This window comes from Pseudorasbora parva, chromosome 14 (genome assembly GCF_024679245.1).
Source record: "Pseudorasbora parva isolate DD20220531a chromosome 14, ASM2467924v1, whole genome shotgun sequence".
Lineage (NCBI taxonomy): Eukaryota > Metazoa > Chordata > Actinopteri > Cypriniformes > Gobionidae > Pseudorasbora > Pseudorasbora parva.
The window spans coordinates 20224983-20235958 of record NC_090185.1 but is presented as its reverse complement, the minus strand read 5'-3'; positions in this window follow the sequence as shown (position 1 = coordinate 20235958).

The window sequence follows — 10976 nt, the reverse complement described above, 5'->3', positions numbered from 1 at the left end:
CATTTAGTTTGGAGTTCAGGAGATTATCTTGACCAGGACCACACCTCTAAATGCAGTGAATCAACTGCCGTGTGATTGGTTGATTAGATAATTGCATTAATGAGAAATTGAACAGGTGTTCCTAATCCTTTAGGTGAGTGTATAAGTCAATGATGTGCACATTTTTGGGTCCAAGTACATTATTTCCTTTTAAAATCATTTTAATACATTTAAATAATACTTATTATTTTATGTTTTGTTATCTTAAAAACTCAAACTGTCAAGTGGTGCAACTACCCAAACAAATGAACAAACTTAGAAAACTATAGTCTTAAAGGCACAATATGTACGATTTTTGGATTCAAATATCCCAAAATTACTACAACAATATAATAAATATTGTTGACTTATTTAAAAAAAAGATAAAAAAAACACCTTTTTTGAAGCTTTATTTGTCAATGATCCATATATCTATGCTCGTAGGCCTACTGGCATTGTTTGCCTGCTATTTACTTTCCTATAAATGTTACTTAGTACAATCTTCTTAGCACATTCCAGCATAGATGACGTATATACAGACATATATTTACTCGGAATTGTTGTCCTGCGGCAAAATGTCGACAGTTAACCAGTGAGTGGCAGGATATTTTGCTAATAAAATTATGATGTCTGGTCTTTCTGTAAGCATTTATTACATTTTAATGATTGTGTAGCCTACAAGACTGACAGACCCTTTAAAGGCCTTTGCAGGTGTTTTGAGTTAATTATCTGATTAGAGTGTGGCTCCAGGTGTCTTCAATATTGAACCATTTCACTATATATTTTTGAATGGAATGATGATGTTATAATTATATGACCAGCCCCTGTAGACAAATTAATGTGGATGTAGCTTTAGCATGTGTAGGACTCCAAAACACCTTGATTTTTTTGTGGTTTGACTCGATGTGCAATGAGTAAAAAGTGTGTGAAAGGTGCATGTTAGCAGAAGGTTAATGCAGCTGCACATACCACTTTGGTATCCCACACCTGCCACTGCTTACAAAGAATCAGGTCAGTGTTAGCTACATGCACCATTGTGGTTTTTAGCAGAAGTGCTAACTCAAGCATGAGTGTTTGTGGCAACCCCTTGTAAAACAAAAGAACAAGTGAGCATCTGCACAATGCGGTCTGGAAGCAGCCAAACATTGGTACACTTTACCCCGAATTAAGGCGTGAAAGCTAACCAGCTCAAAATCTGAGGGTAACCTGCGATTCGTGAACATCTAGAGTGGTACAGTTTAATAAACCTCTAGATGTTGTTTTAGGATTGCTGAAGTGGGAAATAGCCCTTTGTCCTTTTATTCAACTTTGATGACATACTCTTTGCATGACAAACTTCCCTTTCCAAGGAACTCTAAGGGTTCCTGCTTGATGGAAAGTTGCAGAATGTGAACTATGATGATGGTTTTTAGACAGGATTTCAAGCCTTAATGCTATCCAATTCTACATTCCCTCAAACCAACTACCCCAATAGCCCAGAAGGAAATAGTTTTCATTACATTCTTGACAATTAAATAAGTTAATGTGGCCCTGACCTTTTTACTGTGTTGCCTGGAGGTACGCCTGTATGCCTGTTTTGCGTGTATAAGAAGAAGAAGACATTTTTGAATAAGAAATGTTACTATGTGTTGCCACCTTTTTTTTTTTTTTTAAAGTCACTCATATTTATGGATGGATGGATGGATGGATGGATGGATGGATGGATGGATGGATGGATGGATGGATGGATGGATGGATGGATAGATAGATAGATAGATAGATAGATAGATAGATAGATAGATAGATAGATAGATAGATAGATAGATAGATAGATAGATAGATAGATAGATAGATAGATAGATAGATAGATAGATAGATAGATAGATAGATAGATAGATAGAAAACAGTTGTCCTGCTTCATGGATGGCTTCATGGATGGATGGATGGATGGATGGATGGATGGATGGATGGATGGATGGATAGATAGATAGATAGATAGATAGATAGATAGATAGATAGATAGATAGATAGATAGATAGATAGATAGATAGATAGATAGATAGATAGATAGATAGATAGATAGATAGATAGAAAACAGTTGTCCTGCTTAATATTAATGACTTGAGCATAAAATCAGCATATTAGAATGATTTCTGAAAGATCATGTGTCACTGAAGACTTTATTTAGTAATATATATATATATATATATATATATATATATACACTTGAGTTTATTGTTAATTCACCTTGAAGACAAACCAATAAAGTGGTGATTAAATGGAAAGAATGCAGTAAATGATGACTTCTGGAATATGGTGATGCAACCACATGCGACACCTCTAAAAAGACAGGTGTGAAGTCAGTCGTAAAGCCTTCACGCTGATCTCTTTAACCTTTCTCCCCCTTGTAAAAAGCAACTAAACAGGTGGAACATACCTCGCAGTGTTAAGCAGGTGGACAGCTATGACACAAGAGGAAAGAATTGGGCACTGGTGTAAACAGATTTTAAGAGAAGAACTGCCTCATCAGATCCATAAACTGGTGAGCTCCCAGACCGCAAACTGATCAGATCACAGGAACTACTTTGATGGCAGTCCATGAACTAGAGGATCCAGTTCCCATGAGTCTCTTGCCTGCATATCCCACATCAGTATTATCTTTATTTATTTTTCCAAACACTCCTTTTGATGTGTCTCTGTTATGGAAAAGCTGACGCATAGCCACAATCTGAGGTTTATTCTGGATACTTTGCATGCTTCCAAAGGCCTGTGAACAGTGATTGAATATATCATTTAATTTAACTTAACAGAAAATCCTTTGTTTCTTCTTTTTGATGTTAATTTAATTTATATGTATATGTTTTCATTTTTATTGTATTTTTACCTTTCATTTATTTATTTTTGTACCACGATTAGGTATTTCTTTTCACCTTTTCCACTGCAATGACCTGTAATTTCTCAGTACAGTATACGTCTACCGTGGGGGGTGGGGTGGGGGGAGGGTTACAATCAAATCTTCTCCTTATTTTTCAGACTATTCAATAAAAAATTTTTTTTACTTAACAGTGTTAAGTTGCCATTTTGACATGGTGCAATTATTTTGTAATTTAAAAAAAACCTAATGTTTTTAAGTACAATCAACTTGGATGTTTAAGCTATTTCAACTTAAATGACAAAACTGATTTTAATTGAAATAAGTTGAATCTTGTATAGCTTATCAAAAAGTTGAAAACTGCTTAACCTATTTAGATGAGATAAAGCAATGTAAAAATATATATTGTCAAAGCTTTTTACAGTTTAGTTTGGGCAGTGATTGAAAAAAAATGTGACAAAAAAAGTTGAGAAAACTTAAAAGTTTAAGGCAACCAGCTGCAGAACATTTGAGTTTCCTCAACTTAGGGTCAATTAGTTGCACAAGCTTTTTTCATGTTAAATAGTTGAATAAACTTTAAAAGCTGAATTTGTCCTACAAAACATAAGTTGGATTTTTTTACAGTGCATTAGGAATTTGAAGTATGAATGTAAAAATGCGAATGTTGAATACTTACTTGAATTATGTGGCTTGATGTATTATTGAAGTGTGCTTTTACTTATTATTTTTTTGTCTGACAGATGATAAAATGGGCAAAACTCTTATAAACTTGGATTGAATGAGGGGCTGGAGCCATATCTAGAGATCACAGTGTCATGGAGACCCTGGCTGGGCTCTTTTGAAGGTGAGCAACCACTCAGAACATTTTAGCAACTGCACATCAACCACACAAAACACCCTAGCAATCGCAGCAATGTGCTACCTTTTTCAAAGTTAGCTTTATTTTGGTTTGATTGGCAATGATTGGCGACTAGCCCACTTTTGTACTCTGTTTATAGAGCAGAAAGGGCACATCAAAGAAAAATGTTTAGTTTAGTACATTTAGTATTTGGCTGGAAATCGAAGCATACAAAAGATCAGATCTTGATCACGTATGTTTGACTCCCATGTGTCATAAAAGCTTGCTACCCTGCTTGACAAGCTAAGCTAGGTTCAAGCTTAGCCAGACTAGTAAAAATTCCTTGGTGCAGGTGTGCGGCAGTAAAGTAAAAGGGCAAAGCCTATTTTCCACCACTGCTTTTCCACTACGGCAAACCAACCGTCACTCTCACCAGTAACCATGACTCACGCAGCGCTCTCAGACAACACTGTAACTTTTCAGCATTGAGCCTCAAAAACAGGTGTCACAGTAGCCGATGACAAACGCCATATGTCATTCCGATCAGTAACCACAACACTTGCAACATACTGTTACTCCTTAATGTGACAGTAGTTCATGGCAAGCTATCCAGGCGCACCAAACATTTCATTGTCATTTATGAAGAAAAATAAATTTCCGCACAGAAAAACAGTTGCTAACACGCCCAGTGGGTTTCATAGACTTCAGGGTTTATAGAGAGGCTTAAAATGTACTAAACTTGTTGCTTTTTGGACTAAATTAACTTAAACTGTTAGTGTTTTGCATTTACCCTGGGTAGGAATTGGCAGATACTGCTATGGAGCGCCAGTAGCCATTTTTTGATTACGGAAACGTTGATAGTTGTTGTTGTAGGCCTGCAGTTTGGAGCAACAGGCGCCTAGTAAATGTAACATGCATTTTCAATAAAAGCTGCTTTTGTCCTCCTGATTTCTCACAATCTATATTTGTATGTGTATTAAGACAACCCGATAAGACAACCGCTGGATTTCCCAGCACTGATAAAGCCTTACAGACATAATCGTGACTCTCAGTAGCTTGCTGATGAAGGGATTTCAAAGCCTATTGCTGGTGTCGCAATTGCAATCACTCTCTTGTTGAAAAGCCTTGTGTATACACATTTCTCTGTGACGCCTTGAGCTTTTTGTAAGCGCTCTTTGATTGATACCAAAAGTCTTCCTCACTCTCTACTTCCGAACAAAAACATTTCTGGTGCCATTTGATGAAAAGACGTGCTAATTTGGTCAACAAAGTGCACGGAAGTAGGCTAATGCTATGTACAAAGCCACTGTTGGCAAAAAGTATATATCTTATCTGCACTTAAAGGGTGCATATTTTTACCTTAAGGATAAATATTAGTACTTTATGTGGGCGATTCTATAATTGCGCGTACATTTGGTGTCCAAAGTCAATATTTTTTGCAGTTGTTTTCAAATGGTTGTTTTGAATTAATGAAATAATGTGTTACTCATTGTCATGGATCACAAGATGTTACAGGTCATATCATATTTTCTGTAAAAGGTGTCTTATATAGCTGAAAATCAAGATTTCCTGTTGTCCGAATTAGTTATTTTTAGTAACTAAGTAACTGTACTTTAGTATTTTTTCCATTATGTATCTTCATTGTGTAATCATAATATTTTGTTTCACTTATTTTGATTACATTTATTTTAATTGTAAAAGCCCTAAATAGTAATTTTACAACATTCTATTGTAAAATAATATATAGTATACTCTACTTAAAAGTAAAGTATATTATAAAATTGTGTCCATAAATCTTCGGTCAATTCTGTTACAGTACTATACTTTGCCTTTAAATTGGCGGAATTATCTCTCACAACTGCAAGATGCAGGAAATTATGTCACTTTCCCTTATTGATAAGATCTGAAGCATGAAGGTGTGGTGCATTATCTGAGAAAATATTTTAATCTAAAAAGATCTTACTCCGAGTTATTTTGTGAAACGTCAAAAATGTTACCACAACATCAAAAGGAAAAAATAATTCATTATCGATCACACAGTGAATTGTTTAAAAGTCTGTTCATCATGATTTTATCAGTGCCATGTGCTCTTAGCATTTATGCTAATGGAGTTTTTAGCTAAACGGTTAGAATATACCATGTCAATTCTGTTACCGCCAAAACTTACCAAGGTAGACAGTATGCAACATAATTGACGAGTAACAGAGCAGACAAACAATACTACAAAGAAATCTTTTTTTTTTCTTTAAAAGTAAAAAAAGGAAGTAACTTATGCTTGGCAAGCACTGATGTATTAACATTGTGTTTTCAATAAGATACTGAAAAGAATTTCTGTTAGTGAACAGTTATTTTTGAAATGAAAAATGTAACTTTAATTCTACAATTATAGAATCACTCATATGTACTAAGTTAGTCTTTATATATACTATGAACCCTTAAGGGACTAACATGCACTTTTAGGTTGAGATTAGGTGGATACACTGCGCCAGTGCCATGGTGTTGCCCATAAGGGTTTACTTGAGTACTTGAGAGAAAACTGTCAAAAAAAAGTGTAAACATTTGACCCGACTGGGGCACCCTCAAAAGTACCCTTGTGTACCCTACATTAGTACCTTTTAGATACGGTACAATGATGCCATTTAGGGGGTACAGACCTGGTGACATTATTTTGGGACGGTATAGTTTTCCGCTACATCTTTTACTTGAGAGCTTTAATTAATATTTTTACCTGTTTGGGGCAGTACCTTTGTGTACCTCTACCCCTAATGGGTGTAGTACACTTAATAGTACCATACTAGTACCTTATATGTACCATTAAGATAATAACATGCATATTTTAGGGGTAGATAATGTACATTTATGCAGTTTCGAGGGTATTGCCCTAGTAAAATTATAGTATTTCCCATACAGGTACAATTTTTGGATGGTATACTAGTAGTTATCCTCTACATCTTTTTCTTAGGCGCTTTAGAGAAGACCAGATTTAGCCGATGATGAGCAATGAAAGGTCTTGTGCAACACTAACTCGGACTAATTTGCAGTCTGTAAGCCTTTGTAAAATCCCTTTTTGCATTACTCAGTTCCCAGTTTACCAGGAAACTTCTACTACCAACTACCTCATCCTAGCTCTGCCGCACTGACTCTAAGCAAGTCTGCTTATATAGCCTCTCCCAAAATAGCTGCGCCCTCATTGGTGGAAAAAAAGGTTCTCACTGAATCACTTTGGACCAATTAGAGAGTAGCACTTCCTGTTCTGCAAAAGATGTTTCCTGTTGATAGCCAGGCGCCGAGGGACAAGACATTGCAAAGCTGGCCATGTTTTGCTGACCTTTGTGAGGTCTGTAGAAACACTGTTGGTGATAGCAGTGTGCCGTGTGCAGGAACACATGGCCCCGTCAGCTGCGTGAGAGCCAATGTTTTGGTCCGAGTGTAAACACACGCGCTGATGAGGTGCCTTGACTGTAAGCACATGCATCTACGCTGGCTTCCCGGTGGCTCGCTATGACACTAATGACACATCAAGGTCTTTTCTATTTGAGCTAGTAATGCATTAGCAAAGAATTACAAGCACTAAACAGTGTGTGGTTGTATACAATGGTTATTTGTTTTCAACATCCTTGGATCTTGATTCCCAAACTTGCTCAAATTTTCCTGAGTGTCTCCCTTAAGGGTTGACAACACAAGCCTAAAATCTAATGCTTTCATTCATTATGTTTATGTAAAGTTGATGCATAAACATCCTCAATTTATTACCAAGAAGTGTTTAGAAGCTTAGGGTTATTGATCAAACGGGTTTTCAAAAAGGATCAGTTTCGAAATGGGTTTTTCAGTCTGACAGCACCGGACACCTGGTGTCCCTTTGGGTAGCGATCTACACTCAGCTGTTTTGTTTAAAGTTTAAATCCGAGAGCTTTTTCAAAGTCATAGCCAAGCACAAGATGTCCAGGATTCAGGAAACGGCGTAGTATCCTGAGACCGATCTCTTGGGGAAAGGTCTGAGTTCTCCGTTGTGAAAACATTGCATTTCCTTGTTCTTAAAACAGACTAAATTAATGGCTAAAGCCAACAGTGCAACTTTCACAGCACTTTTAAGGTGAACTGCCAATTACAAAGTGTAGTTCACACATACTTAAATGTATAGTCAATTGTGTGGCTTTGTTCTCTGGCTGTATTACACAAGTTAGTGGATTTATAGGCCTCCAACAAGCCTGTTGAACTGCTCATTAATATTGGTAAACATTACAATGGTAACTGTCAATTGAAAATTGTTTAACTTATTTTGAGCAATGTAAATACATGTTATAACTTATTGATCATATATTTTTTCACAGTGTTTACAGTGTTTCTTTAAAAAAAAATCTAAATAGAATTTTTGTTTTCAGTGGAACGCATGTCAGTTTCATCATCTGTTAATGTTAAAAGATCATCATTTTTGGTCTTTTATCATTGTATACCAAAATGTACACTACATTAAAATGACTTGACATTGGAATTGATTACGTGTTTATAGCATGACGTTGTTTAGTTCTTGATCCTAATTGACCGAGAAACACTGGAATCTGTTGATTAATCTGAAGGTTCACAATACTGTAAAATTTGTTTGTCATTTTTACTGTAAAATGTTGTAGAAACACTATGAAAAAACACTGTTAATAGGTTAAAAGTAAGCTCCTGTACTATATAAAGTGAAAAACTGCAAAAGATCTAACCGAATTTTACAGTAAAATGCTGTTAATTGTACAGTCTTTAGCAGTAAAATGAACAAATTAACAAAATTTACAGTTTTAAAAACTTGGACATTTCCTAAGCGACACCACATTTGAAAGTATTTTTTTGAAATAATCATGTTTCTTAATATTTTTTCTTATCACATTTGGGTTTTATGTTACATCTGTTGTTTAATGAATCTTTAGTGCAATATTCATGTGTCGTCTGTTACCATAATGGGTTTTTTTGTGTTTGCGTGTATGAATCTGTGCCCCTTATATACTAGTATGTACTACTAATGATGAACTCATTTATGATTCTTTTTGTGGCTTCCTCTTTTACCACCTGTAATATTATGGTGGTTGTCAGTATACGATAAAGGTAAAAAGCTGATTTTAGAAGCAGTGTTGAATTTACTGGTTACAATAGAAATGTTCTTGTTTGTAAATTACAGTTTCATATAGTGAATTTGACAGGTTGTTCTGTAAATATGTTTACATTTTTACTAGTGCTGGGCAATTGATTAATCGTGATTAATCGCATCCAAAATAAAAGTTTGTGTTTACGTAATATATGTGTGTCTACTGTGTATAATTATTATAAATATATATATATAAATACACACTCCATGTATATATTTAAGTAATATTTGCATATATTACGTAAACACAAACTTTACTTTTGGATGCAATTAATTGATTGCCCAGCACAATTTTTTACTGTATTTTTCCTTTTTTTTTATTTTTTTTTAAACACATTTATTCTGGGAACCAGAATGCGCTTGCGGCACTGCAGCAAATATGAATGACACGTTCTCCTTTTTATTTTCATGCCGCAGGTTTACGTGGGATTGCGTGAAGCGATGACGTCCTTTATTTGTGTGCCAAGAACTGTTCTGATATGAAGCCAAACTATCGTTAGTCATTAAAGACGGCAGAGTATTTACTAAAACGTTACGGTAAGCACAATGGGCCTTCCTTTTTTATCGTGTTCACAGGAATCACACACAGAGGCCTTTTCTTTTTTCTCAAACAATAGATGATTACTACCAGGGCCTTGGCTTGACATTCTCACATTGTGTCGATGTTTGAGTGTGTATTGAACTCTGGCGGTGAGGTAATATCCTCAGCACAGCAGCACGTTTGATGTTTGTTGCATTGAAACCAAGACTGAACATTGACATCATGGCTAACTTTGGCATGCTGTACAATACTTCTTGGTTTTCTAGAGAGCTTACAGTGTGTGGTGGCATATCAGATAAATGCCAGTGACTGTGGCATCCTGTGCAAATTAACCTTTGATGGCACTAGGAAGTGACTGTACACAAACCCACACCGCTACTAAAAAGTGACAGATGGTAAGTGAATTATGGAATGGGCCTTTGAGAGGGAAGGATTGCTATATTGTAAACATACCTGTACTGTTGACCCACACTTCATAAAGGCACGTTGGATGAGTACATGTGCCATAAAAAGAGTCCTTTGTGTCAAAAACAAAAGCTTCAGAGCTTTTCTTGCACCTTTACCTACAGCTTTACAGTTATTTGGTCAGATTAATGACTGTAGAAGTAAAGGGTTTGTGTTTACTCTAGTTGTGTCCTGCTAAATGGCTAGAAAAACACTAGCGTTCAAAAGTTTGTGGTTGGGGTTTGTACGACTTTTTTAATGTTTCTAAAAGAAGTCTCTGAATTTGAATTCTGATTTGGTGCTCAAGTAACATTTAGTTTGAATCCAAATATATTTTTTTGTGGAAACCATGATACCTTTTTTCAGTGATTGCTTGATGAATAGAAAGGTAAAAAAAACAGCATTTATTTTAAATATAAATCTTTAAATCTATTTGTTGTCTCTAAAGCCAACTAAATTACCCGGAAGAATTTGCCCCAGGAACTTTTTCCCATAGGCCTTATGCTGTCTGCGTTTCCACCGCGGTCTAAAGTACTGTGAAGATTAGTCCGGTGACCAGTTACACTGGATTTCGTCCTTCGCATATAAGCTTAATAAAGCCTGAACCTAGTCCTTGTCGTATTTTTTAAACTCCGTTGTTGATTCGAATAGTAAAAAAACTCTTACTGCAGACTTTTTAGGTTGAAATAAAATGCTGCCTGAACTCAACCAATCAGCACCCAAGTCCCATCCCAAAAAGGTCCTGAACTCTGAAAAAGTACTACCTTTTTGAGGGGGAAATTTTTACCCGGAACTATATTTAGACAACGGTTCCTGCGGTCGAAAAACCGAGTACCAGTTCCTGGGGAAAGTTCCCGTGGTGGAAACGCGCTTATTGCATCCTTGCTAAATAAAAGTACTATTTTCTCAAAACAAAAACAAACAAACAACCTGACATTTTGCTGCATTGTTAGTCCACTTAAGCCTGTGCATTACATCTGTCTTGCCTCTTTAGACCTCAAATAACCTTACCTGAATAAGACGTACTGTACTGTACATAAAACCGGTTTGGTGGATGCAGTTGCAGGCATTCCAGGTAATCACAGAGTACAGGATGAGAATGTATTAATTACTTTGTTGACGTTTTTTTTTTTTTTCTCCGAATTTTTGAGCATCG